Source organism: Camelus bactrianus, chromosome 8 (assembly GCF_048773025.1).
Source record: "Camelus bactrianus isolate YW-2024 breed Bactrian camel chromosome 8, ASM4877302v1, whole genome shotgun sequence".
Lineage (NCBI taxonomy): Eukaryota > Metazoa > Chordata > Mammalia > Artiodactyla > Camelidae > Camelus > Camelus bactrianus.
In genome coordinates this window covers 21,087,259-21,115,257 of record NC_133546.1, presented here as the reverse complement: position 1 = coordinate 21,115,257, position 27,999 = coordinate 21,087,259, and positions in this window count along the sequence as shown.

Here is a 27,999-nt window from a genome sequence, read left to right as displayed (position 1 = left end):
AGATTTCCCTCTTTTGGCCCTAGGGTCTTGTTTACTTAAGCCATTTTCTAATAAATTTTAAAATATATTTTTGGCATTTAATCTTTTTTTTTTTTCTTTATTTCTGGTTGTTATTATAAGGGGCACTGGTCTGCTGCAAGATACATCAGAAGTTTGGGATTTCCATCTTCTTAACTGAATTTTACATACATAAAACACACTGTTTAACCTTTTTAAAATAAATGTGAATTTAGTAAAGTAACAATAAAAACAAATACTTCTAGTTTGAGTTTAAAAGCAAGAAGAAAAATTCTATAAAATCTTGAGCAATTTTCACCTGAAATCTATCACACCAAAAAGCAAAGTAACACAAATAAGTAGAAAAATAATGATGAACAAAGGCATACATTAAAATGGATTATACAGAATATTTTCAGAAGGAATAGGATTCAAGATAAAATTTGATTTGGGAAAAAGGAAGGATATTTTATGTCACTGAATTCATTCTTCAGCATTGATCTAGAGACGCTACATGATGAAATAAGATAATTTAAAAATTAAAAAAAAATCATAAAAGTTAGGTAGAAAAGAGTTTAAACTGTTAATATTTGCATTGTATAGCTCTTTATCGTAGTAAATTCAAGACATTTTCCTGGAACATTGTTTGCATGAATGAGCTAATTTAGGAAGTAGTTCGCATAAATGATCAACATATAAAGTCAACATAATTTCCAAAATAAAAACAGTAAAAATTAGAAAATAAAGGGAAAAAGGAGTAATGCCACAAATGAATAAAACTAAAATGTGCAGTGATAAAATTATTTTTAAATGCACACAAAAAGGAGGCTTGAATACATAAAATGAGATACCTGTTCCTGGATAAGATCTCCATATTATAAAATTTCTATTTTCCTCATTTCAGCTACAAATTCAAAGTAACTCCTTTGAACCCAGCTCCCACCCCACCACCAAATGTTTTAAATGGGACTGCAATCATAAAAGAAGAAAAAACGAGTAATGATATATAAGAACGTTATGAAAAGATGAGCAGAGATGAGGCATGTTCTTCAAGATATCAAAATAGTTTAGCTATAGCTAAAATATATAGCTATAATAATTAAAACAGTGGGGAAATTATATAGAAATAGGAAAAAGAACAGATAATGGTTTAAAAAAAGACTGACCAGTGATTTTTAAATTGTCAACCACATTCAGCAGAGAAAGTATAAACTATTCAATAAACACTATTGGAATAATTGACCATAACATTCCACCATAACAGTTGACGATTCATTTGGAAAAATTAATTGATTAAGTACCTAAATGCAAAATTAAAACAATGAAAGTACTAGAAGAAAACAATTCTATTTTTCTTAAATATTAGCATGAAGAAGTCTACAAAGGAAAACGTACACAACTATAGAGAAAAATATTTAATTCTTTAAAAGTTTTGCTCAAAAAATCAAATTTGGAAAAGTACATATATTTAGAAAGAAAAGTAATTAAGTAAAAGACTTTATTAAATGGGTATACTATACAAATAGACAATTCACAGTAAAAGATCATCAAGTGGTCACTAAAAATTTGTTTGGTTCATAATTTGCTGGCATATGTATTGACTGTTTCACTTCATTAGAATGGAAATGCCAAATCAGAGCAGGAACCTGACTTGCATTGTTTATCACTATGTCCACAGTTCTTAGAATATTTTGGAACATAGCAGGCTTTCAACTTAAAAATGTGTAATACACAGATAAATGCTATGGAATATACAAATAAAATAACAAAATATCCTAACTTTAAAATGAATATATTTGTTGTGAAGATTGTGGGCACTAATGCACTTTTATAAATTATAGCTCTATTGTAAATTTGTAACACTATTCTGAGAGGCAAAGGAAAATATGTTCAAAAATAGAGAAATATTTTTAATAAATTATTGCCCATTTTTATGATGACATTCTATGCAGGTGTTATAAAGAATACGGTAGATATAATTATATGGAAAAATCACCAAAATATATTGTTAAGATGAAAATCCAAAGAATTTAGAATAGAAAAAACCTACACAATATAATCCGATTTATACAGAACAAAGCCTGTTACTATATATATTTCATCCATCTCAGAACATCTCTCTCTCTATGTCTCCTATATATCTGTGTATATAAGTATGTATGTATCTTTGTATCTGTCTAATGAAACATATTTATAATGCTAGGAAAGAATCTGGAATTATACAAATGATTACATACACTTAGGGAGGAAGAGGAAAGTATAGAGGAGGATAAAGAGGAAATTTCACTTTTAACCCCATATATATGTAATTTTTTGTGATAGACATCAATTTGTGTAGTAGTTGTTACTAAAATGAAAAAAAAATTATGGTTTTAAATTTTATTTTTACTTCTTTAACTATGAAAGAAGGTGTGCATTTTTCAAGTATACTAGCAAATCAGTGTCATGTCTTATTTTTAAGATTCTTCTAGTTCTTATTTTAAATTGTCTTTATTAATATTTCTTATTTAATTATTTATTCTCCAGAATTGCTTGTTTCCCTTAGTGGAAAAACAGAATATCCTTTAAGCAATCTTGTTAGCCAAAGTTGCATTTGTTCATTTTTAACTTTTTAATGCAATTTTGAAACAATGCCTTTGAGTTAAGTTTGTGTTTAAAGCTTAGTTCTTTTACTTAATAATTAGAGGCATAAAACTTCTACTTAATTTCACTCAATCTGTTTCTTGATAGTGACTCGTTCAGTTAAATGGCAAATGTTGAGTGCCCCAGCTGGTTTCTGACACACAGAATACAATAAAATTAGTTTTCATGCTCAAATTTTTCTGCTAATAAAGTTTACAGACTTCTTAATATATTGAGTTTTTTTTTAATTTCCATATAAAATATACTCTAAATTAAACAATATGAAAACATCTATTTTTCTTTTAATTCATCTTGTAACCACTTCCTGATTTTGCGTATGTATACAAGAAAACCAACAGAATTAGCTTTTTGGCAGACATCCATGAATAGGCAGAACTGTGAATTCCCTCTACTATTTGTGAAAATGACAAAGAGTCTATTGCTTTAAACTTTCCTACATACAGTCGAAATTTCTGAAAGTAAGTTGAGACTTCAGAAATTATATCAGGAGACTACTGAGGAGACTTTAGCTTATCAGTAATTATCAGTAACTAATAAACTATTAAGTTTACTAAACGAATGGATAAAAAGATATATGAGTGATGAACGACAGATGATGACAGATAAATAAACAAACATGAACCTGTCCCTTTTCCCCAAATCATTGCTAAAATTTAATTGCTTTACTTTAAACAAGCATGAATACTTGCAAATATTAGTACCTCCATAGTACTTCATGGCACTTTATTATTTGTTTATAATTTAAAAAGCTGATATACAGTCATTTATCTATCTACCGTTAATTCTATAGCATGAAAGTAAATTGAAAGAACTTTAAATTTCTAATTCATTATTTTAAACCTTAATTTAATGGAGATACAAAAGTGAAGAAAAATTTAGCTGGAACTAAATCAACAATCATCTTATTTTCTCTGTTAGTGTGTAGAGCATTGACTGAAACATGTAACTCTCTGATATTCTCCCAACTTGACTGAGTGCTATTCAGCTATTTATACACAGCTCTGGAACACAGTGCTTTCTCTTCCTCCACATAATTGATCTTGAATACTCTAAAAAGTCTATGTTTATTCTACCTAAAATGTACCCAGCAGTTATCTCCGATGAGTGAAACTGATTCTTTTCTGCCAGGACCATCAGTAGTAAATGATGGAACAAAGTAGATGTCCTACCAAAAGGAAAAAAAATATAAATAAAACAAAAACAAAAGAAGGGAAGGAGGGAGGAAAGAAAGAAAGAAAGGAAAGGAAGAAAGGGGAAAAAAGAAAAAGAAAGAAAAGAAAAGAAAGGAAGAAAAGGAAAGAAAAAAAAGAAAAGAAAAAACCAATGAGTATTGAACTGATTCTGTTAGCAGTGGTGATTGCTTCATACAAGGGGATAAAAGATTATTATAAAATGGTCTATTAAAATGCCAGGAAATTTCTCAGTAGTTTAAATACTTTTAAATTTTTAAATGGTATACTGGCTAACAGCGCTGTAGTAGATTGAATTAAGCTTGATTATTGATTCTCCAAGACTTTGTTGGTGTGTTGCCCATTTAAACACATTATCAGATACTTAAAGAGTAATTTATAATGCTTTGAAGAACATTTACTTCATTTAAAATAGCTAATAACATCATTCAAATGAGAGAAGGTGTCAGGACTTAATAAATGAAAATGCTGGATGCAGACATAATGTCCATTAGAACAGAAGCCAAACAGATCTTTATAACGTCTTGAATAAAATATTTCGAATATAAAACTTATAATAATTTAACTACATTCTAAACTATAATTATGAAGAGTCAATTAAATAATTATAGTTAAGAACATACACGACATTATGCAGATAGACTACAAAATAGTCTTGGAACTCTAAGATTCCAACTCATCTGTAACTCTAAAATAGTTTTCTGTTTGAATAGACATTTTAATTTGTTTACTGAAATTTTTATGTCAATACTAATATTGTATGTAAATTTCCAGCTTTCTGTAAAAATGTCTCACTAGCAATCTTTTCTGTTTGATATTTACATACAGCATAGTCTAGTCGGAATTTCAGTGTAAGTTTTTAAAGAAGAGAAATATTTAAGTTAATATGCATATTGATGTATTACTTATTATGAGTATTAATGTGAGGCATCAGCAAAGCTTCCTCAATTCTCTAAGAGGTGAAATTTATATTGTGCAAATTAAATGAAAATGGGTAAAGTTTACTTAGAAATTCTTACTATATATTTGTATTTCATTGGCCAAGTAGTCTGACTTGATCATTAAGATGCCTGATTCATTCTATCTAACCATGTTACCATCTAGTTTCAACCAAAGAATATAGTATTTAAAGCAAGGAGTGAATTCTTAGTATTAAACATTACATTTGTGTTTTACCACTTACTTCCTAAACTAAGTGTTTTTAACATGTGAGCCAACCACAATTCAGTTACAATAGATAATTTTCTTGGGATCAAAGCCAACTATTTTAGATTCCATCATACAGAATGTCTTATTACATCAGTGAAACATAATGAAAAATTACTAACTTACCTAGGTGAACATTAAAAAATTTCTATTAAATTTCCATAATGAAAACTTTTCAATTTGTGTTCAACTGACAAACATTTTCTCATCAGTCCAATATTTTAATTTTAAGTTTATTAGAATGAAAAATATGTAGCATAGCCTTCCACATACTAATTTATTTACACCAATTATATTTTAGTTATGTAAAATATTCTAAATATTTTTTAGTAGAGCAGAGAACATAATGGTCCACATGGAAAGAACTGCATTTGTACAAATACTTACTGAAAGACAAATTCTGTTCTCCTGCAGTGGCACAAATGAGAACACTGTAAGTACATTTTTATACTTCCCAGGCATATTACATAGCCCTTGTTGTAATTCACCATGGCCAGCTGGCATGACTAACTAAGGCTTTGTTCTACTTATTGAGCCACAATTGTACCTCAGCCTGCTATTTGGAGCCTACCTGAGGGTGTAGGTAGATAGCTTGAGTGTCTGTATGAGATTTATATATATTATACATATATATGTATAATGAAGTACACTTATTAAGTACACAATAGTAGTCATTTGCTGCTATTAACTGAGAAAATAATATACTTAAAGACCGATTTTCCCCAGGTGTGCCACAGAACACTCCCTTTGTGGGAAGTTGTCAGATGCCCTGTGAAAGAGAGGTTTCCTTTGTTTGGAAAACATTTGAGAAATGCTGCGTTAATTATATTTAAAAAAAATAGACTCAGAGCTTTTAATACATTAAATTAAGGTGCTCTATCACCTGTAAGATGGAAATACTGAAAAGTGTCACACAACTCAAACTAGTAGTTTTGGGGTTTTTTTGCTTATATAGGTAATATATCTAAGTCAGACTTTTGCTGTATCCTAGAAATTAGAGATATAATGTTTTCTTTATTTCTCAGTTCTCATTAAAACTTAATTTCCATTCTGACTCTTTTTTACTTGCTTTGTGACCTGAATGTAAAATAGTCAACTATTGTAAATGCTTCCTGTGTGTAGTAGGAAAGGTACACTCATTTTATACTGTGATCCACTAACACCCATAAGGACAAGTGTTGAAGTTGAAGTTTTCTATCTTCTTGTATTTCTTTTTATCTACTTGAGTTATTTGTTGAAAGCTACATTGATAATTAATAGTTTCATTGGAAGTATCATTTTATAATCTGTCTATATTTCCTTTAAATATTTTGAAGTCTTCTTATCTGATAATATATATATCTGTTCATATATATATATATGAACAATAACATACTTCTAGTGAATTGCTACTTTTATTGTTAGATATTAACACTCTTTACCTAAAATGTTTTTTCTTCCTATCTGTTTTGTGTGATACTAAATTTCTATCAACTTTCTTATTTGTAGTAAACTTTTTTTAAAAAGTTAAAATTAGATTTACAGGGAGGAGGGTATAGCTCAAGTGGTAGAGCACATGCTTAGCATGCACAAGGTCCTGGGTTCCATCCCCCGTACCTCCTCTGAAAATAAATAAACCTAATAACCTCCCCTGCCTTGCAAAGTAAAATAATTAAATAATACAATAATAAATAAATAAAATATTTATTAAAAAATAAAAATAAATAGATAAACCTAGTTACCTCCACCCCTTCCAAAACAAACAAAAACAAACAAAAAATTAGATTTACAAAAATGTTGCAAAGATCGTGTGTTCCCGTATCCCTCACCCAGTTTCTCCTAATGTTAGCATCTTACATAACTGTGGTACATTTGTCAAAACTAAACAAAGAAACAAAAAGAAAACCTAAAAACCACAAAACAGCAAAAAAAACTTCGATACATTTGTATGAACTAAACTCCAGATGTTATTTTGATTCTGCCAGTTTCCCACGACTGTCCTTTCCAGGATACCACGTGCTTAGTCATCATGTTTCCTTCATCTCCTTTGGTCTGTGACAGTTGCTCAAGATTTCTTTGTAGTTCATAATGATGGGACTACTGAAGGGTATTGTTCAGATATTCATAGAATATCCCTCAGTGAGTGTTCACTTAATGTTGTTCTCATGACTAGGCTTAAAATGGGATGGGTTTTGGGAAGGAAGACTACAGAGATTAAGCGTTATTCTTGTCATATCCCATCAGGGAGGACCTGCTGTCAACATAATTTATCAGCGGCAATATAACCTTGGTCACTTGGTTAATGACATGTTTGCCAGTTTTCTACACGGCACAGGTAACAATACTGCTTTATTTTTCCCTTTCTATTCTCTGTACTTTGGAGCAAGTTGTGAAGTCCAGGCCACACAAGGGGGAGGGATTAAGCTCCAACAAGAGAGAAAAGTAGCTATATATATTATTTGGAATTCTTCTCTAAGGAAGACTTGTCTATTCTCCCTCACTTATTTATTCAATAATTTATTTATATTATCACAGACATATATACTGTTACATTTTAGGTTGTAAGGTATCTACTTTTAACTTTTGTCAGATACTGCTTTGCCATATGTCTTTTGAAAACAACATAGCTGAACATTTAAAAAATTATTCTCACAATTTGTCTTTTATATTGTGAGATGGACTGCTTGAAATTACTGCAGCACTGACATATCGGTACTTGCAACACATTTTTTGTTTCCATTCATCACATTCCAGTTTTAGCTTAATTAATAAATAAATCTAACATTCTACATTTTTATTATTTTAATTGCTACATTAAAATAAAAAGCTGCATATTTAATGCATTCTGTATTAGTCACTATTACATTGTTTTACTAGTAAGTGATTGCTCATATTTACCCACAATCTGTAAGATAATTCTACTGGGTATAGATTATAGGATAACATTTTTTTCTTCTTCTTTCCATATTTTTACAATGTAGCTTTGTTTTCTTCTGGCTTGTATGGTATTTGATGAGAAAGCTATCATTCAGAACTTCTCCTGGCTCTCTATCTTGAAGATTTGTCCCTGTTTTAAGTTTTCAGCATTTTATAATATGCCCAGGTGTGTTTTTATTTGTGTACATTCTTTTGGGGATACTCTCAACTTCTTGGATTCATAGTTTGTTGTCTGCTATTAATTTTGGAAAGTTCTCAGTCATTTCTTCAAATATTTGTCCTTCTCTTTCTTTTTCATTTCCAGGATTTAAATTACATACATGCTAGACCATTTGATATTACACAACAGCTATCAGGTGCTCTGTTCTCAGTGTTTGTCTTGTTTTAGATTTTTTTCTCTCTTTTTCTTCGCATTTCAGTTTGGATGATTTCTAATGTTCTATCTTTAATGATTCTTTCTTCTGCCATAAGTCTGCTAGTCTGTCAAAAGAATTCTTCATCTTCAATAATGTACTTTTATTTCTACCATTTACATTTTAACTATTAAAAATGTATATTTTCTATCTTTCGGATGAAATCCCTGTTTATACATGCTGTCCACCTTTTCCAATAGAACTTTTTACATATTTACCAGAGTCATTTCACAGTCTCTGTCAGATATTTCCAAGTCTAGATAATCTCTGTGGCTGTTTTGCTGTCTGCTTTATCTCTTATTAATGAGTGTTTTCCTCACTTGTTTTTTTGTGTGTCTCATCATTTTTGATTCAATGATAGACACTATGTGCGAAAACAGTTGAGACTGAGGTAAATAGTATTCATGGCCAGAATGGGCACACTTCATCTTCTGCCATCCTGTTACTTTAGGGGATTGAGTTAGTCTAGTAAGGAGTTGAGCTGGTTTGACTTTTGATGTTGCTGTAATCATCTTCAGCACACACTTGCTTCCATTTTTTCCAGCTGTGTGCAATTGCTACCCTGTGGTTAGTGTGGCATCTAGAGTTAAGGACTAAGCTAAGGACGTTTTTCAGTATTACGCTCCTTCCTCCACCAGACTGTTCTTGATTGTTACTCACGGTGATTCTTGTAGGGGATGCAGGAAAATGCATTTAATTCCCTGGACTGCTATAACAAAGTACTACATAATGGGTGGCTTAAAACAAAAGGTATATATTCTTTCACAGTACTAGAGGCTAGCAGTCTGAAATCAAAGTGTTAGCAGAGCCATGCATGCTTTCTCTAAAGCTCTCTGGAAGAATCTGTTCCATGCTTTTCTCTTAGCTTATGGTGTTGCCAGCAACTCTTGAACTGCCTCAGCTTGTAGATGCATCACTGTGGCTTTTGCCTCCATCATCACATGGCATTCTTCCCGTGTGTCTCTGTCCTTGTCTCCTCATCTTATAAAGACACCAGTAATATGGGATTGTGGTCTACCCTAGTGATCTCCCCTAAGTTGATTACATCTGCAAATTTATATTTACCTATTTTTAAATAAGATAACATTCCTACAAATAAGGTACTGAAGGGAAGGGTTTATTAGGACTTCAAAATATCATTTGAGGGATACAATTCTACCCATGAGAGAGGGGTTCTCAGTTCTTCTTCACCAGCCTACTTTATGCAACTGATGTGTGCTTGGTTTTTGAAGTGAATCTTTGTTAGCACTACTGCCCTAAATAGTGTCTGAACTCTGCCTTGTATTTTGGGAGCAGAAGGAAGTCGTGTGCCTCACCCCAGCAGGAGCAGACATCTCCTTAATGTTGTTGGAGGGTTCTGTCCCCTGGCAGGTAGTCTCATCCTGCAGGCAGAGGCAAAAAGCTCTTCTTGTACTTATCCCTCAGTCCCTCAAATGCAGCATCTGGGCTTTGAGGCAGGAGGGGTTTGTATTCCTCATCCAACAGCTTCCAGCTCTTGATTAACATATAAAAAGGGTGTAGGAGGTGTCAGGGGTTTCTTGCATGTATGCCATTGAGGGGAGCACTCTGAGGTGTTCTGCCCTGACCTTGACATTTCTCAGGAGCACCTCGTGGAGGCTCATGCTGGTGAGTGAGCATGGACTTTTCTGTCTGGGGTTCACAGAAGTGCTAAACCTTCACAGTGTGCCACATTCAGCTCTTAGAAATTTATTCAAATTTTAGCTGTTTCCTTTCTACCAGCTTTTGCTGGCCACCTCTTCCTCTAACACTCTCCCACAGTGAAACCATATGCCCCATCTTTGGGATCTAGTTCACTTGGCTGTCTTGTGACCTTAGCTCCCTGATAGACTCAAGGCAAGTTAGGGTTCTATAGATTATCCAGTCCTTTCTCCTTGTTAGAATGGGAACAATGTTCCCTTGGCTTTCCATATCTAAATGGAAGCAAACTCTATTACCTGCAGTTTAACATCAGTTTTGTTTACATATTCTGGTTTGAATTTCATTTATTATTTCTGGTCAATTTTCTAGTTCCTGAAATTAAGCATCTGGAAGTTCTTTACTGAAAAAATATGCACAGAAAACTGTTTCTCCTATTGTAGAATCTAGTGTCAATCCAACTGTTTCTTTGTGAACAATATGTTTCTTAGCTGAGGGTACAATTAGCACTTAAATTTAACATTGATAACCTAAATTGTACCAAGAAGTGTCTGTCTTAGTTACTCAGGCTGCCAGTTTAAAAAGTACCATCCACTGGGTAGCTTACAAACAGAAATGTACTTCTCATAGTTCTGGAGGCTGTGAAGTCCAAGATCAAGGCTCTGGCAGATTCAGTGTCTGGAGACAGCCCCCTTCCTGGTTCATAGATAGCTGTCTTTTTGCATGTGTCATGTCGCAAAACGGGTGGAGGAACCCTCCAGAATCTCTTTCATAAGGGTACCAGTCCCACAAACATTTAATTTACAGCAATGTGTACGTTTGAAATATTTTTTGTTATTCTGGTTGAGAACCATTACAATACCTGTATTTGACGATTCATGACTTCCATTAGGTTTGGAGATTTCTCAGTCTTATTATTTTGAAGACTGCCTCTCCTTCAGTGTCTTTCATTGCTATTTCTAGAATATTTGGTTGACATATTTTGTACATTCTAATTTTATCCTTCATTTTTGAAACTTCTATTATATATATATTTTAATTTCTTAACTTTTCATGTGGATCTTTATTTCCAAAATACATTTATTTGGCACTTTTTAAACTACTTCATTAAATTGTTATGTTTTGATATATTTTTGATGTCTATGATAATTTTGAGCTTATGCATTTATGGGTCACACCTATGATTTTATTAACTGAGATTTTTTTTTTTTTTTTTTTGGTGTTTTGTTCTAATGTTTATGGTTACTGCTGAGCCTTGCTTGTAATGGATCATTTCTTTATGTGTTTTGTAATTTTAAAATGTAATTTCATATTTCTTAAGGCTTTAGCCATGGGAATTCTGTCTAGATGATGAGAATGAGAGAGTGGCTTTCCAGATTTATGTTTGCTTATTTAACAGGCACCCTAGAGGTAAAAGTAACTGGAGATAGTTTTATATTTTTTCTTCAGGTATCCCAGACCAGGTAGATAACACAGTTTAAAAAACAAACCTATAGTTCTTTTTTTTTTTTTTTTTTTTGATATATCTAATGGTAGCTGATTTTTAAAAAGATATTAATAAACCATGTTTTCCTTTAAAGGGAATATCATAGACATTATTCACCCAATAAATCTGTATGAAGCAATGGTTAACATTCAAATCATTCTACTCCAAATACAGAGAATAAAACAATAATATTATAGCTTGCCGTTGAGCAATTTACCTTGGAGTAGTAAAAAATAAAACAAGTACCTAATCATTGTAATGCAAACAAATCTACAGCTCTGAGTAATATACCATTGTAATGAGGGCGTCTCAGGAGGAGGGGGCATTTTCATTTCTATATTTAACTTTCTTTATTCCTTCCAGTACTCCCTCCCTGAGAATTCCTACATGCCTAATGTGTTTTCTCTGTCAAAATTTTCCCTTCTTTAGCCTATCAGGACTTCACAGCTCATTATAAACATGTATAACGATATGTAGCTATAACCATTCAAAGCAAATACATTGCATGGAATCTAAAGAACTAAAAGTAGACCAAACACATTAATTGCCATTGAGTCACAGTGACCTCTGACCTTGGATACATTGCTCTCTCTTTCACTAACAGCCCCTCACATGGTGAAAATCTTTTCTAAACAAAATTGTCTATATTTTATCCTAGTTGGCAAGCAAAAAATAACAGGTATACACCATGTATTAGTTGTTGGGGTCAAGATTAATTTTAGCTTCATGTGCTTGGAGATTCTGGCAACCCTTTAAGAAATGGTTATATATGCTTAATATATAACACAATAATATAATACAATGCTTATATGGTGTAAAAGAAGCAAATATTAGCTGATTTTGAATGGGCAATTCAATGTATGGTCCATCAGTAAGTCAAGCCCCCCTGTCAGAGATAAACTTAAAACTACTGAGATACCAACTGGTAAAGCTGTATTTTGGATACTGCTTGTGTCGCAGAGTTGCTGGGGGCTTATTGAGGCCTTAGTGCCCAAGGAATTTTTCTAATGCTGATAGTCTACGTCTACAGTTTCCAAATGGAAGTCTCTTATAAAAATCTAACAGACTGAGTTGTCCCATAATACGTGAGGTTTCTGGTTGTTTGAATGTGACAGCATGGCCCATTTCTAGGACAGGGAAAGGTGCACGCCAAGGGCATTAACTGAAATAAGCTCCAGCAGTGCTGTGCACGTATTGTTTCACTTCTCTTTAACCACAGAGATTTTCCTGATATTTCTTATCCCCCTTTGCTGCTTATTTTTCTCCATACTTTTTGACATGCTTTAGGCTTTATTGATTTCTTGTTTGTTGTCTACCACTAGAGTGAAAGTTCCATGAGGAGTAGAGGTTCTGTTTGTTTTGTTCACTATTCGTGCACATAGGAGGGTCCAAAGCCCAACATTAGAAGCTATTTTTTCTGCATATAGGTGAACTGTTTTCTATGTAAGAAATGGTTCCACATGCTCAATTTTTCATTAAAAAAAGTCATAAGTACATATGAGTACCTTTCCTAAACCAGCATCAGATGAACACTATTTTAAAATGTTTCATGGTTTACTTTTGAGAATTTAATCACTCAACGTTAATTAAAATTTTTCAAATCTGCCTATTTTTGAGAATAAAAGAATCCTGAGTATCTTTGAACATATAATTAAAATAGTCATTTGAAACTTGAAAAAACTAAGACTGAGACAGTGTTGGCTTTAGCCAGTGTTTAGATTCCCATCTCATCTATTTGTTCTCTGTAGAACTGAAGGACACTTCTTGCACGGTAACATCTGAAGTAAATAACTTGAGGGCAACCCAAAATGTACCATTACTGTCAGAGGCAGTGGTGAAGTTCCAGCTTGCTGAATTTGCCTGTAGCCAAGTGAAGACAGACCAGGATTGTTTTATTTTCTAAATATAAACACAGCAGTTACTCTTTTCAGCAGTTGCTATTCAGATGCATGAATGATCTCCCCCTTAAAATCCAAAGTAAATTTTTTAGCTATCTGTAATCATTTTTACACATTAACATTTGGAATAGCAACAATGTTAAACTGGAAGTTAATGTTGTGATCTATTTATTTTGTGGATGTTTCACTTATCCTCTAATAACAATCTGTGCCTTTATAAATCAGTACAGTGGTTACCTTGCGGGCCTGGGCAGTGCATGGGAGAGGCCCAGAGGGTTTCTGTATGCGGGTGCTAATGCATTCCTTGATCTGGGCCTGGAAACACAGATGTTCTCAGGCTGAAAACATTCATCAAGCTGTGAGAACTTCTCTGTGTGTATATTTCACTTTACTAATAAGTTTATCCAGAAAGTAGCCAAGCTCTTTTGCAGCTATTTTCTAAAACAAAGTTAAAATAGGACAGAAAATTAGATTTCTTATTCACATTAAATCATTCTGGGATATTTTAATAATATAAAAGCAATAAGACAGATGAAAGATAAAGTGATATGGACAACACAATATTAAATGTCAGTTGAACAGCTAGCTGCATTATCCTTTTTCTAATTTTTAAAAAGGCTAAGGCCGGCATGAAAATAACCAGTTCTTGTGAATAACTTTATAATTTATGAACTTGTGTAACATAATTGTCAGATAAATCTTCCTTCAAAGAGTTGCAAGTATCTGTAAGTCTTTGAAGGAAGATATATCAATCAATAATGTTTACTTTACACAATCATTATATAGTCATATATACATTATTGTAAATACTTAGATATATAATATGTTTTATAATAAAATATAGTTATAATTAGGTCATAATTATAAATAATTTGATATATGATGTATTTTTGTAATATATAACAGCTATAATTAGATACATAACAATTATATAAACTATTGTAGATAATTAGGATAATCTATCATTATTATTACTTGTCAACAAAGCTAAATTTTGAAGATTGTAGTTCCTTCAATAATGATCGACTACTTCTTATATTAAGATTTAATATGATTTAATGATTACTTTTCAAGTCTATGTAAATACTTTAAGCCCCCATATTCAAAATACTTAAAAATTTAAGCCAATGATTTTAAACATACTGAACTGACTTGGTGACAAACATCTGTCTTCAGGTTTAGGATGTGAGAAAATAAAAATGCATCAGTCAGGCAGTTTGCTTGTTGTACTCACTATGATAAAAGAACAGTCCAAATGCCAACCATCCTATCATGATTTCTGCCCATAGACCAACAATATTAACATTTTAATAGTGGAATCAACTTTTCCTTGAGGAACTTCAAGACAGAAGTATCAGGAATTTCTACACATTGAAAAAAAAAATGTGTGTACTCTTCGTTCTTGCCAGTTATTTTTTTCTTGCCTAAAATACACCTTTTACACTTTTTTTCCCCCAAACTGAAGCTCCATAATTTCCTCTGTACATCAAAAACTCTCTCTGAGTTAGGGCTTTACATAGCAACTCACTCAGCTGATGAACATCACAACACATATTGCTTACTACCATGTTAACAAAGCCTTGCAGGGGAACAAACAAAAAGATATAATAATTCAAGTCAAGAGGGATTCTGAGCAAATGTCTAAATTGTCCAGCCACAGATCTGGACCCACTGGAATTACCTCTACTGGAAACCAGCTGCCTGATGTCTTTGCTGTGACATTCCCTGCATCTGTGGCAGCTCTAAGCATCCCCTCTGTGTCAGACAAGCAGGTTTCACAGCAGCAGCCACTGCAGGCCCTGCCTGCAAAGCCTCTCCAGGGTCTGTATACCAAATTGCTGCCAGAAAACAGAACTGGATTGAATTAGAAGCTTGAATTTTCTATCCAGAGAAGTAAATAGCCTAGAAGTTTCTTCCTCTCCATTTAAAAATACTGATGAAATTTTGCTGCTAGAGCATTGCTCAGTCCCCCACCATCTCAATAAGTTCGTACTGAGTAAATATTGTGATCTTAATAAATAAATACTGAAGCACAGCTGGTGCCGGCAAGATATCGCTGTTAGGTTTCTGTGGCCCTGTTATCACCAGTGGGTGTTGCTAATTATTCTCAGAACTGAGGCTCTAACATAGGAGGGGAAAGGAATGCAGAGGAAAGTCAACAGAGGTTGAAACAAAAATAAAACACTGTTTCAGTCTGCAGAAAGGGCATTCCACCCTTGTGAAAACCAGAGATACATATAGCGTAGGTATGTGAGTTGCTTTTCTCCGTAAAAATGATTTAACAACACTACTTATTTCAGCCCTTGATTGCATTCCAGCTGATTAAAATTCACACCACTTGTTTGTAAGGGCAACAGGAGGTAATTGGGGTGTTCAAAGGACAGCACTGTGAACCTGAAAGTCTTGAATGAATGAGTTCACCAAGAGAAAGGATTTTTTTTTCCTCCCTCCTATTCTGGCAGGTGTGTTAATGACCTCGCTCTGCACACTGCACAGAAAAGAGGTTCATTGTGTGTAACTGTCTTGACTTGAGACAGCAGATGCTCTTTAGGCATATTGTCAAGCAGGAAAGAAGCTGCATATGAATTGCTACTTTCTTTTTTGAAAATGCCAAGGTTAATTTTTAATTGCTGGCAGCAGGGTAGACCTGATGACCACAGCATTCCACTCAGGTAGAGTTTGTGCTGGTTCAACAAATTATTGCTGCCTCTCAATTCTCTGTTTTTTTTTTTTTTTTTTTTCTGACTTTGAGCCCAATATGGTTAAGCAAAATGAGTACTATCAAAGGGCTTCCGACATAGTGTTGTGCTGTTACATTAAAGAAGCTGCTCTCAGTTACTGCTCTTGCCGCATTTCATTACAGGACAGAGAGGTGTGACTTCAGAAAACGCAAAGCATAAGCACAAGTCTGTTACTTTCTCCTAAGTCTCCTCACATAGCTTCTTCTCCCCTCATCTACTCTTGGCATCCCCCAACTCCCTCTTCTTCCCTCCCCCCCCCCATTGTTAAAAGGATTTGGATTCTAAGAGATGATTTGGAGCCAGCTGTTCCTGTGCCTCTCACAGGGGCACCTCTGTCCCCTGAAGTCTATTACAGGGTTTGAGACTCTAAGCAATCCCCTGCTGCTTTATTCATAAGTATCTCAACAGGTGGCAGTACATTCTGGGGTTTTTCTAGCGTAGGGAAGATTAACGTTCAACACTCACTGAAACTGTAGGGAAATTTTTGTTAGGTAGAGTATGTCTAAAAGAAACATGTGTCATTTCATAGTTCTTATTCTTGCCGAGATTACTCAACCAAAATCATTCTTCCCGTTATTCTGGGTCCCAAATACGTTTACAAACCAGAAAATAAAGTTATTAATACCTGAAAAAAGATTGCATTTGTTTTGACTGGTCCTATCTGAATGTTGTTTCTATAGTTGCCTAGTTGAGTCACTTTATTAGGAAAGCGATATTCACTTCAATTAAGCAGAGAACACAATTAGCATCTTGTATTGTTCTCAGGCATAACAAATATTGACGCCAGGGGCACAATTCAAAAAGGCAATTATTTGCTAGTAGGATGTGTGCACAAATTGGGCACTGTGTAACTTCAAACTTTGAAGAGCACCATCCTCTTTCCCTGCAGTACTATCTAAATCCATCTTTGTAAAGACATGATGTCATCAAAATGAATGTAGCAAAATCTAATGTTCTAGTAGTTTTTATGATTACATCTGTGTTTCTCCTGAACATTTAAGATACCATGTGGCATCTCGATGAGTTTCTTTGCATAGCTTAAGAACCATGGGTTTAGAGGTTAGGTTTTGCTTCATGTATGGACCCTGATCAGATTATTTTTTTTTCTAATGTGAAAACAAGAAATGTCAATGGAGATTTTAACAGATTTGCCACCAAACCTCGTAGGTCATTTTCCATGTTTTCTTTAGATTAAGTCATGTATATGGAAACCATGTATAGTTATTGTCTCCTGTTTTACTACCTGTTGGTCACTGATAAACAGCAATGGACTCAGTCACAGCATCACATATAGTGAACTGAGGTATGTTCTCATTCATGAGATATGGAACTGAGTCCTCACTATTATCCAAATCAAAGACAAAACAAAATTCTTTACTAATCTGAAGGCTGGCCCACCAAACTCTCAACTAATTTTAATAAGTCAAGACCTATAGGTCCCTTGACTTTATTTCTGTCTTCTTTGCTTCTCGGAAATTATGAATTCTGAGGCACAAGTTTATCTCCTGACTGTCTCTGGGGGATTCCTTGCATCCTTGTGAGGAGACAGGACTGTGGACTGGGATCATTTTACAACTGTCACGAGTGAAGTGTGTTAGCTATCAAACCCGATACTTCTGAGACATGGAGAAGACTCCCTTGGGCCACTAATGTGTTTGGAATAGTTCATTAGTAAACACTATTTTCAGGTAAATTCACACAGAAGCTTCCTTTTCCTAACTCACTCATCCCCATGGACTATTTCAGAGTCTTGTAAGGGGCAGGACTGTGACTGCTTTTTGCCAATTTTATAGAAGATGATCATTTGCCTTTATGTGGCTGCTTCAGCCAAGGTTACAGTCTAATTGGGAGAACTTCCAAATTAACATGTGAGGCTCAAGGTTACTTTGTAGTATCAGAGTTTTATTTTTGAGTTTGTTTTATCTTTATAAACTATGAATACATTTGTCCTAAATAATATAAAACCACTTTGTGCTTTTATATACTTAATTATTTTTCAGTATAATTTTTTATAAACATTTTAAAGCTTTCAAAGGCCGTTTCATTTGTTATTATAGTCCTATTGCCTAGATTTTTATTCTTAATCTGTACTTGAGAATAATTCTAACAGTTGATTTTCTAAATTATGGTCATAATTATCATGAGTTTTTGAATGATCCTAGAATGCAGTACTTTGAACATTTTATTTAATATAATGTTCTGATTTGGCTTGAAGAAATGATCTTATAATACTAAGGATATGGCTAGTCTCATTTTCTCTAGATCAAATTTTTATTACAGAGCAATCCATGCATCACAGATGCGACCCTATGAAAGTGGCATTGTTTAGATCATAATGCATGTCTCTCACATTATAACTCTCCTTCTCCCCCAACAAACCAAACAAAAAACCAAGACTGTCAAACTGTATCTATCCATGCCCTTTATCATCAAGGTATACTTTCATATTTACAAGCACCTAATATACACTTTTGAATAAGCACAGTTCATATACGGCACCCTTTCTTGTTTCTTCTCAAAACTGCATTATTTACTTTCTACTCTCTTGCAAATTGTGTAACATGTCTAGTTGCATAATGATTAGTCAAATTTCTTCTCAGATAGCCCTCTATATGGTAGAAAGACAGACAATAAAAAGACACCAAAAATAGTACAGAGTAAAACAAACATATCACACAATGTATTAAGAGAAAAACACTCAGAATGAGAGAGAGAATGTTCAACTGAACTGTGTCAAGAAATTTTTCTTAGAGGAATATTAGAAACACCCTGAAAGACAGAGAATAATAAAGGGGTAAGTGAAGGAGATTGGGAAGAGGGTGTGTTGACAGCATCCTGAGCAAAATCCATGGTGAATGGAAACCCTTTTATGTGTTTATAGGACTTAAAGGAGTTTAATATGGCTGAGATCTAAGTGTAACTGTGTGAATGTATGTGTGTGTGTGTGTGTGTGTGTGTGTGTGTGTTTGTGTGTGTGTGTGTGTGTGCACGTACATTGGATGGAGGAGAATGTGTGAGGATGAGTGGGTTCTTGCTATAGGAGAGCTGGATAGGTACTAGAAACAAGGCCAGTTTGTTGAGGACTTTTAATCAAGTGAGAAACCTGATTATATTTGGGATTTAGTTAATCACTCCAGCAGCCTTGTGCAGATGGGCAGGCATGCTGAGAACCTACGCAAAGACATCAGACTGGAGATTAGAGAAGAGACTGTTAAAGATACAGTCCAAGTACTTAACAGCTACATGGTGGTGGGACAGGTCACTTACCTTTTTAAGCTTCATAATGAGGATAGTAGAACAATTTACAGGTGGTAAGAACTTGAAATAAGATAGTTAATAGACATTAACTCAATAAATGTCACATAAGTGCCTAGAAAAGAAGGAGGAGAATGGATTATACCTGTTAGAGGTAGATTATTTAAAATATGGTAATTGGTTAGATATAGGCAGTGAAGGGTGAAAGAAAGTCTAGAACAGAAGTCAGAAGATTACACCCCCTGGGCCAAATCTGGCTTTCTACCCAATTTGTAAATAAAACTTTATGGCAACAGAACCACGATCATTTATTTATACATTGCTTTTAGCTACTTTCTTGGTACAATGGCAGAGTTGAGAACACACGATGGAGACCTTATGATTCTCAAAGCTGAAAAGATTTACTCTCTGGCCCTTGCAGAAAAAAAAAATCTGTGGAGCCTGGTTGTGATTTGCCATTTATCATATTGGCAAATATTTAAACATCAGAAACCTAGTGTTCTTAAGGATGAGGTCAAGGATCAGCACACATGCTTCCACAATGCCAACTTACCTTTTATCCACCCTTAGCAAGTCTCCTCAATCACTTAAAGTCTCAAAAAATCTTTTTATTTGTTGTTCTCCAGTCTGATTTTATAGAGAAAAAAGTGTGATTTAAGGACTTCCGAGAAGGCTACTGAAACCAATCTACCAACAAAGCAAACAAACAGAGACCTCCTTTGGCCAATCTTGATGTCTTAATGCTATCCCTGATGGGTCAAAAAGATAATTAAGTCTTCAAATTTCTACTCAAAATAAAATAAACTTAAATATGCAAACCTAAGCAGACACACTGTATAGACTGTTGACTTTGACAACAATATTCATGACTTTGAGGTCAGAAGGAGGAAATGAGGAAAGAAAGGAGTGGGGAGGAGGCAGGAAGGAATTATGGAGAGTAGGGAGGGAGATGTGGGAGTGGAAGTTAGAAACTTTGGGAGCATAATTAGAGGTCTGAAAGAAAAGCAGAGAAATGGAAAAACACGGACTTGGGATAGAAAGCTTCCTACCTACTTCAGTTTTCCCTTCTCTTGGTATGTAACCTTCTCTATTAAAATGCTCATTTCATACCCACCAGTAATTCACAGCTGTTGGAGAAAAGAGAGGTGACATTTACTTTCACTCATCTGGGAATAACTAGTTTTTGTCTTTTCAAGGAGATTTCTAATGATGCCATTTACATAATGCATGATTATGAAATTCTAGACTCTATGTCAAGAAAACTGGAGTTATCCCACCTCTCAGAATATCTCATCCCCAGGCCAACATTTAAGTATGACTAATGCATTACTGCAGCATCTTTTAATGAAAAGTCATGGTAATTGCGAGGGAAGGAGTAAGATGGACTTTGGATTTAGAGAGAGTTGACTTTTTTATGTAGGACCACAACTTATTTATTGTGTTACCTTAAGCAGTTACTCCAGTCCCTAAGCTTCAACATTTTCATATATAAGATGAGAACAAAAATATCTCACATGGTTGTTTCCATGTCTTGGCTATTATAAACAGTGCTGCTATGAACATTGGGGTACATGCGTCTTTTCGAATTATAGTTTTCTCCAGATATGTGCCCAGGAGTGAGATTACTGGATCCTATGATAAATGTCCATCAATAAAATGACTGTATAAAGATGATGTATGTATGTACACACACACACACACACACACACACACACGTATGTATGTACACACACACACACACACACACACACACACACACACTGGAATATTACTCAGCCATAAAAAAGAATGAAATTTCCCTCCCCCTCAAAAAACAAAAAAGAATGAAATAATTCCATTTACAGCGACCTGGTTGGACCTAGAGATTATTATATCCAGTGAAGTAAGTCAGACAGACAAAGACAAATATCATATGATATCACTTATATACTTATCTTATAAAATGATCTTATAAATGATAATATGATAATCTTATAAAAATGATATAAATTATATTTACAAACCAAAAACAGACTCACAGACATAGAAAACAAACTTATGGTTATCAAAGTGGAAAGGGTGGGGAGCTATAAATTAGGGGTTGGGGATTAACAGACACACATTACTATATATAAAATAGATAAACAACAAGGTCTTCCTGTATAGCCCAGGGAACTATATTCAATTTCTTGTAGTAACATATAATGGAAAATAATCTGAAAAAAAATATATGTATGTATATGTATAACTGAAACACTTTGCTGTACACTTGAAACTAACATTGTAAACCCACTACACTTCAATAAAAAAAATTAAAAAAAAAACTGCAGGATAAACTCTATGTGGAAAAGCTACATGAAAAACTGAAATATTAAAAGATTATTTAATAAGCCTTGAAAAAAATCTTACATGGTAGGTAGTTGTGAAAATGAAAATCAGATGTTACATATAGAAAACATAGAGTCCTGTGTCTCACATGTCGTATATGTTGAATAAATTGTAGGTCAGTCATTGTTATCATTATTGTCATGAACAATAATGGCTGGATGTCTAACAGGAAAAAAGGGCTAGTAGTTAACTGGCAGGAGATTTTTTATATGCTTTGAATTAAGGAAAAAAAAATCGGAGAGCAGCCTTTTGACTTGCATTGTTCAATGTTCTGTTGGAATCAACACTACTGCTTCCGTCCACAGTTACAACTCCAGGAGCTTGCACTTTTATAAACCTGGCTGATAGAAGAAATTATCCATTTTCTCATAAAAAGCTGATAGAGCAGTGGTCTATTTAGGTTCTGTAATAAGTAGCCTAATGAGATATGTAATCTTGACAGGCAGAGAACTCTGATAGGAAATCAGAGGTTCTGGTGCATGAAAAGGATAGAGTTTGAGATGACCAGGGGTGTAGAATTTTTTTTGCTCTGCAGGTTTTCCCATTTAAGCAGTCCCTGTGCCTTTCCTAGAAATTTACACCTCTGTAGAGATACAGCAAATGGAAAAGTGTTAGTTCCCAAATCTGTCCCTCTCTGAGGAACTCCCCTGCTGGGCTTAAGCTGACTGTTCATTTTAGGCCTCATTTGCTATTTAGTCTTCAGAGGTGTTTTCCATATGAACAGTGGTAAGGTTGCTTTAATTTTACTTGTTCCTAACCTATTCATGAAAAGAATAAAAATTTTGAAAGCTGCAGGATTCAGAAACAGAATAAACACAATTATGAAGATAAGTTTCAGGTTTCAATAAACATTGTACTTGTTTAGAAATGTGGTTCAGTAGGATGATATGCCTATTTCTAAATATCTCCATGTGATATTTTATCATTGAAACGTATTAAAATCCATTAGTTCCACCTCACTAAATCCTAACTATATTATTAACCCTGAGTTACTTAAGGCAGAATTTGATGTACCTGGAATTTGTGATTATCCTACAATTTTGGCAAGTTAGTCAAAGAAAGGAAATTAAAAACCAGAGTTCTTGATTCTCAGATGGTTGATTAGCTCCTAAGGCTAAAATCACTGTTCAAACTTAGACACTTACTATTTAAAGAGCATAGAAAAAAATCATAAAATTAAATTAACAGGGTGAGACTGAATAGGTTTTTGAGAGGTTTTGGATCCAAAGACTTTTACTGAGGTGAAGGCAGGACTAACTTAGTGGCTGCTTCACAAAATGCTACATTTAGGGTTAAGGGATATAAGAAGTCATTCTAGGGATTTATAACAATTTAATTCCTTTGTAATAAGAAATATAAATGAAAGTGAGGTCCATTTGTTTAAAGGTATATTCCCTGGATACGACAGCAAGTGAGCAAAGACCTAGAACAGGTCCCCTCAGCTCCTGGGGGAAGTCGTTAACACTGCAAAGCCCTTGGTTTGCTTCATAAAAATAATAGACAGTAGCAAAAAGAGGACAGAATAGAATGAATGGCTAGCAGTTAGTGGACAAAGGTAGAAAAGAGCTGAAGGTTAACTATCTCTGGTAACAACTGGCAGAGCTTTTAGCCACAGTCACCTTGACAGTAACTGGACTGGGCTCTCTTAGGGGTTGTACCAGTGAGTATTTGGAATTTCCAGTTAACAACAAAGCATAAGAAAAATCTCTCCTCCAATCTCCAATTCTACTCAAAAGTGATTAATCTTAAGAAAATGAGGACCTGAATCTTCTTCTAGATGCTTGGGAAGTTCACTGACTTTCCTTTAGTATCATGAGTTCAGAATTTCTCACCAGATTTTTTTCCCCTGAAACTTCCATTTTAGAAAGAAAAACATCACAGGATAAATTTAAAAAGCTAAGGAGCAGTTTATCTGCCTCTCTGGGTGGATAAACCTGTATTAAGCTTATATTTGGGAAAGCAAAATGCATCTAAAAAGAAGGCAAAGATGACAGCTATTTGAAACCATCCTTGGTGTCCTTCCCACTCCTGCAAAATAGATGAGAAAGACTACATCTAACAGCAAGATGTTTGCCTGTGCAGTGAGTCTAAGCCCAAGAACACTGGGCCCAGCAGAGGTCTTCTATCTTGACTATGATGTAATGGGATCAGAGCATGGAGAGGATCCCAGGCCTCCTGGAATCCAGCACTCCAATGTTTTACCTTGTTATAAACCACATCTATGGTAGAGAGGAGAAACATGACATGGGTGGCATATCTGGAGACTTTCTTGACCCATTATTACACATGCTCCCTAAATGGTTCTTGTTTACATACTGAATAAGTCCAGATTATTGCCATGGATTCTAGGGTCCTAGTTGTGAGTTAAACCACAGTGAAATTTGAGTGTGAGTAGAAAAAATACAATGCGACATCAGAATAAATACAGCTTCTAAGAACAATATCAAGGAGAACAAAATGAGATTCATATAACTCCAAAGTGAAATTTTCATTAAAGGAAATTTGTCTTTAGAAATTCCTGGTTTTATAAATCATATTGCCAAAGGTATAGTGTAAGAAACGCAGTCAGCAGAAGTCAATGTAGGATATTTTTAGTGAACAAAAACTAATTTTCTTGGAACAGATTTAGGCTTTTTTTAACTAAATGTTTTACTTTGAGATAATTGTAGATTCACATGCAGTTGTAATAAATAAAACAGAGACCGCATGCACTTTTTACCCATGTTCTCCCCAATGCTAACATCTTGAAAAATCATACTATAAAATCAGAACCAGGATATTAATATAATCTACTGATCTATTAGATTTCCTCAGTTTTACTTGTACTCATTTGTGTGTGTATGTAATTCTGTAGACTATTATCACATGTGTATGTTTATGGGTCTACCATTATAGTCAAGATAGAGACATGTTCAGTCACCACAAGATTCCCTTATATTACTCCTTTATAAGGTTTAAATTAAACTGAAAAGGAAGGAAAAGTCCTATTTAGAAGACTAATTGAATTCTAGAAGTCAGAACATTAAGGAGGAAGTGAAATATACACACACATAACTGCATTAACGATGGAGGTTGTGAATATTTCTTGTTGATTATTAGTGGGTCATACAGGGTGATTAGGGACAAAAGACATTTTCCAATCAATTTTATTGAAGTCTATTTTGCATACAGTAAAACACATCTGCTTGAACTATATAGCTCAATGAGTTTTGACAAATGTATTTACCCACATAATCACCATACAACCAAGATGTAGAACATATCCATCACCTCAGGCAACTATTGATCTGATTTACATCACTTTAGACTTGTTTTGTATGTACTAGAACTTCCTGTGAATTGACACACACAGAATATAGCCTTTAGTATCTGATTTCTTAAGCTCGTCATAATCTTTTTGAGACTCATCCCTATTGTTACACGTATCAATGATTTATTCCTTTATATCAGTGAAATGTATTTCATTATACTCATATGCCACAATTTGTTATCCGTTTACCAGTTGATACTCATTTAGGTTATTTAGTGTTGTTGGCCACTATGAAAAAAGATGCCATGAACATTTGCATGTAAGTGTGTGTGTGTGTGTGTACATACATTTTCACAGGGGATGTAAATATTTAGAATTGTTAGGAAGGACAGTAAATATACATATTACTTTTTAAGATACTCTTACCAGTTATGAATGGGAGTTCCAGTTTATCTATATCCTTGCTAACACTTGGATTTGTCACTTGAAATAAAATTTAGCCTGGTTATGTAAAGGTAACTCATTTTTGTTCTCACTTAAATTTTCCTGTTAATGATTTTCAGTATCTTTCTATGTGCTTCTTGGCCATTGGTGGTGTTTTCGTTTGTAAAGTGTTTTGTGTCATTTCATTCTGTAATGTGTTTGCTCAAGTCTTTTGTTAATTTTTAAAACTGAGTTGAGAAATTTCTTATTTTGAATTATAGTAATTCTTCATATAGTTTGATATGACATTCTCCATTTTAAAATATAAAGGATAATTGATTCATAAAAACTAAAAATACAAATGTATGTTGAAGTTTATCACTGATACAGAAATAAAATTTTATGCTAATAAAGCAACAGATGAAAATTATATTGTAAAGATTTTACAGTTTATGTAAAGATAAAGTTATTTGAAGCTAGACTTCGTATTATATGATTCCATTTACATGAAATGTCAAGAAAAGCAGTCTTACAGAGATAGAAAGCTGGTTGCTTCAGCTGGGGGAGGGGATTGACTGCTAAGGTGATTAAGGGGTATTTTGGGGACACGGAAATGTTCTAAAACAGGATTATGGTGATACAAGTTATTGGTAATAGACTGGATTTGGTTTCAACTGGCAATTATTAGACTCCTCATTTTTATTTTAGTTCTCTTCCTTTTGAGCACATTGAAGGAATTTTTTCTTGCCTACTGAAATTATATGAGACCATGTGACTTTCGCTGGCCAAAGCCATGCTATGTGTCCCATCCAGAGGGAAGCTTTAAGAGACAATGTGTGATTTACCATCTCTTTTCTTCTTGCTGTAGCAAACTGTCACATCGTAGATGGCCACTTTGCTGTATACCTGAATGAGGAGGGGGGATCTCACTGAGTGAGGTGGGGCAGAAACCCAGCCAATCCCCAATGGACAGACAGTGTAAACAAGAAGTAAACTTTTTTTTGTAAGAATTTAATGTTTTGATGTTGTTTGTTACTTTAGTGTAGTCTCACCTCTTTGAACAATATGGCTGATGTTTTTATGAGTGCTTATTTGATGATTAAAAACAAACAGGTAAGGAAATAAACTACAAATATTTGTATCCATTTACTAGGGCTGTCATAACAAAATATCAGAAATTGAATGGCTTAAAAGAAATAGTTCTCAGTTCTAGGGGCAGGAGTTTGAGATCAAGATGTTAGCAGGATTGGTTTTTCTGTGAGCTGTAAGGAGAATCTGGTCTCTTGGTGGTTTGCTGGAAAACCCTTGATATTCCTTAGCTTAAGGAAGCATCACCTCAATCTCTGCCTTTATCTTCAGATGACATTTTCCTTGCATGCATGTCTGTCTCTAACACTGCCCCTTTTATCAATCAGTGTATTGGACTGTGGCCCAGCTCACTCCAGTATGACCTCACCTTAGCTAATTACATCTGCACAATAACTCTATTTGCAAAGAATAGCACGTTGTAAAGCACTAGTGGTTAGAGCTTCAACATAAGAATTTTAGGGGTATGAAATTAAATCCATAGCAATATTCATAGAACATAATATGGACATATATGGACCAATTAAAATGGTCCCTTGTGAACCAAGAATTATGATTACCTCATTTTCTCTTTCTACCTCTTTCTTACAGATAGCATTGTTTCCTTTATACCTTATCACTAATAAAAACAACATAACATAATCTTTAATGTGTTTTGGAATTTAGAACTGTTCTTCTTGCTCAGGCAGAACTGCATTAAGGGATTACACTTGGATTGTAAATTTTAAAGAGGTAATATTTTGGGAACTTGTTTGTGTGTTCTGTAGTTGTGAATCAACGGCTGGTTTTATAAGCCCCACAATGTGTATTTCTGAAAACTCTTGGGAAAGTAGGACCTGTGAGAGTTTGGGGTGGGGGAGGGGTTCTGCACTGGCATCCTGTTTCAGCGACATCACCAGCCGAGGGCTTTGAGTCTATTCTTACACAGACCCCTTCTGATCTGGGGCAAGAGTGGAGAAATTTTGGAATCTGAATTTTAAATTGATGTGATTAGAAGAGTGGAATGATTTAATTTTAAAACCTTCACTTCTGTCTGTTCAGGGCAGGGTTCAGGGATTGGTGAGCTTGTTTGAACAACTCAGCTGAGCTGAATTCAGGAGGGAAACAGAATGGTTGCTCTGTGGCACGCTGTGTAATGTGGCCTTGTATTCAAACTGTGTTGTTGTGAACCAATTCAGAAGCTTCTAGAGATACTACAGAGGGATAATCAAAAGGTTTTGAGCCCACGTATGTCAGGGCTACTATGAGAAGGTTACAGAGGGACAGCAACAAAGATTCAGGAAGTGTCATCAAAAATTTGAGCAGTAACTTTTTGACTGCCTGCATTTTCCTGCTCAAATGGGCACTTAAAAGCTCTGACTCACTAAAATAATTCCAATAATGACACAGGGAAGAAATTCTCTAGGACTAGGTCAAAAAAAGTTCTTTACCATCTCTTTCCCTTCTCACTGTTCAAAGACAGCAGGCATTGC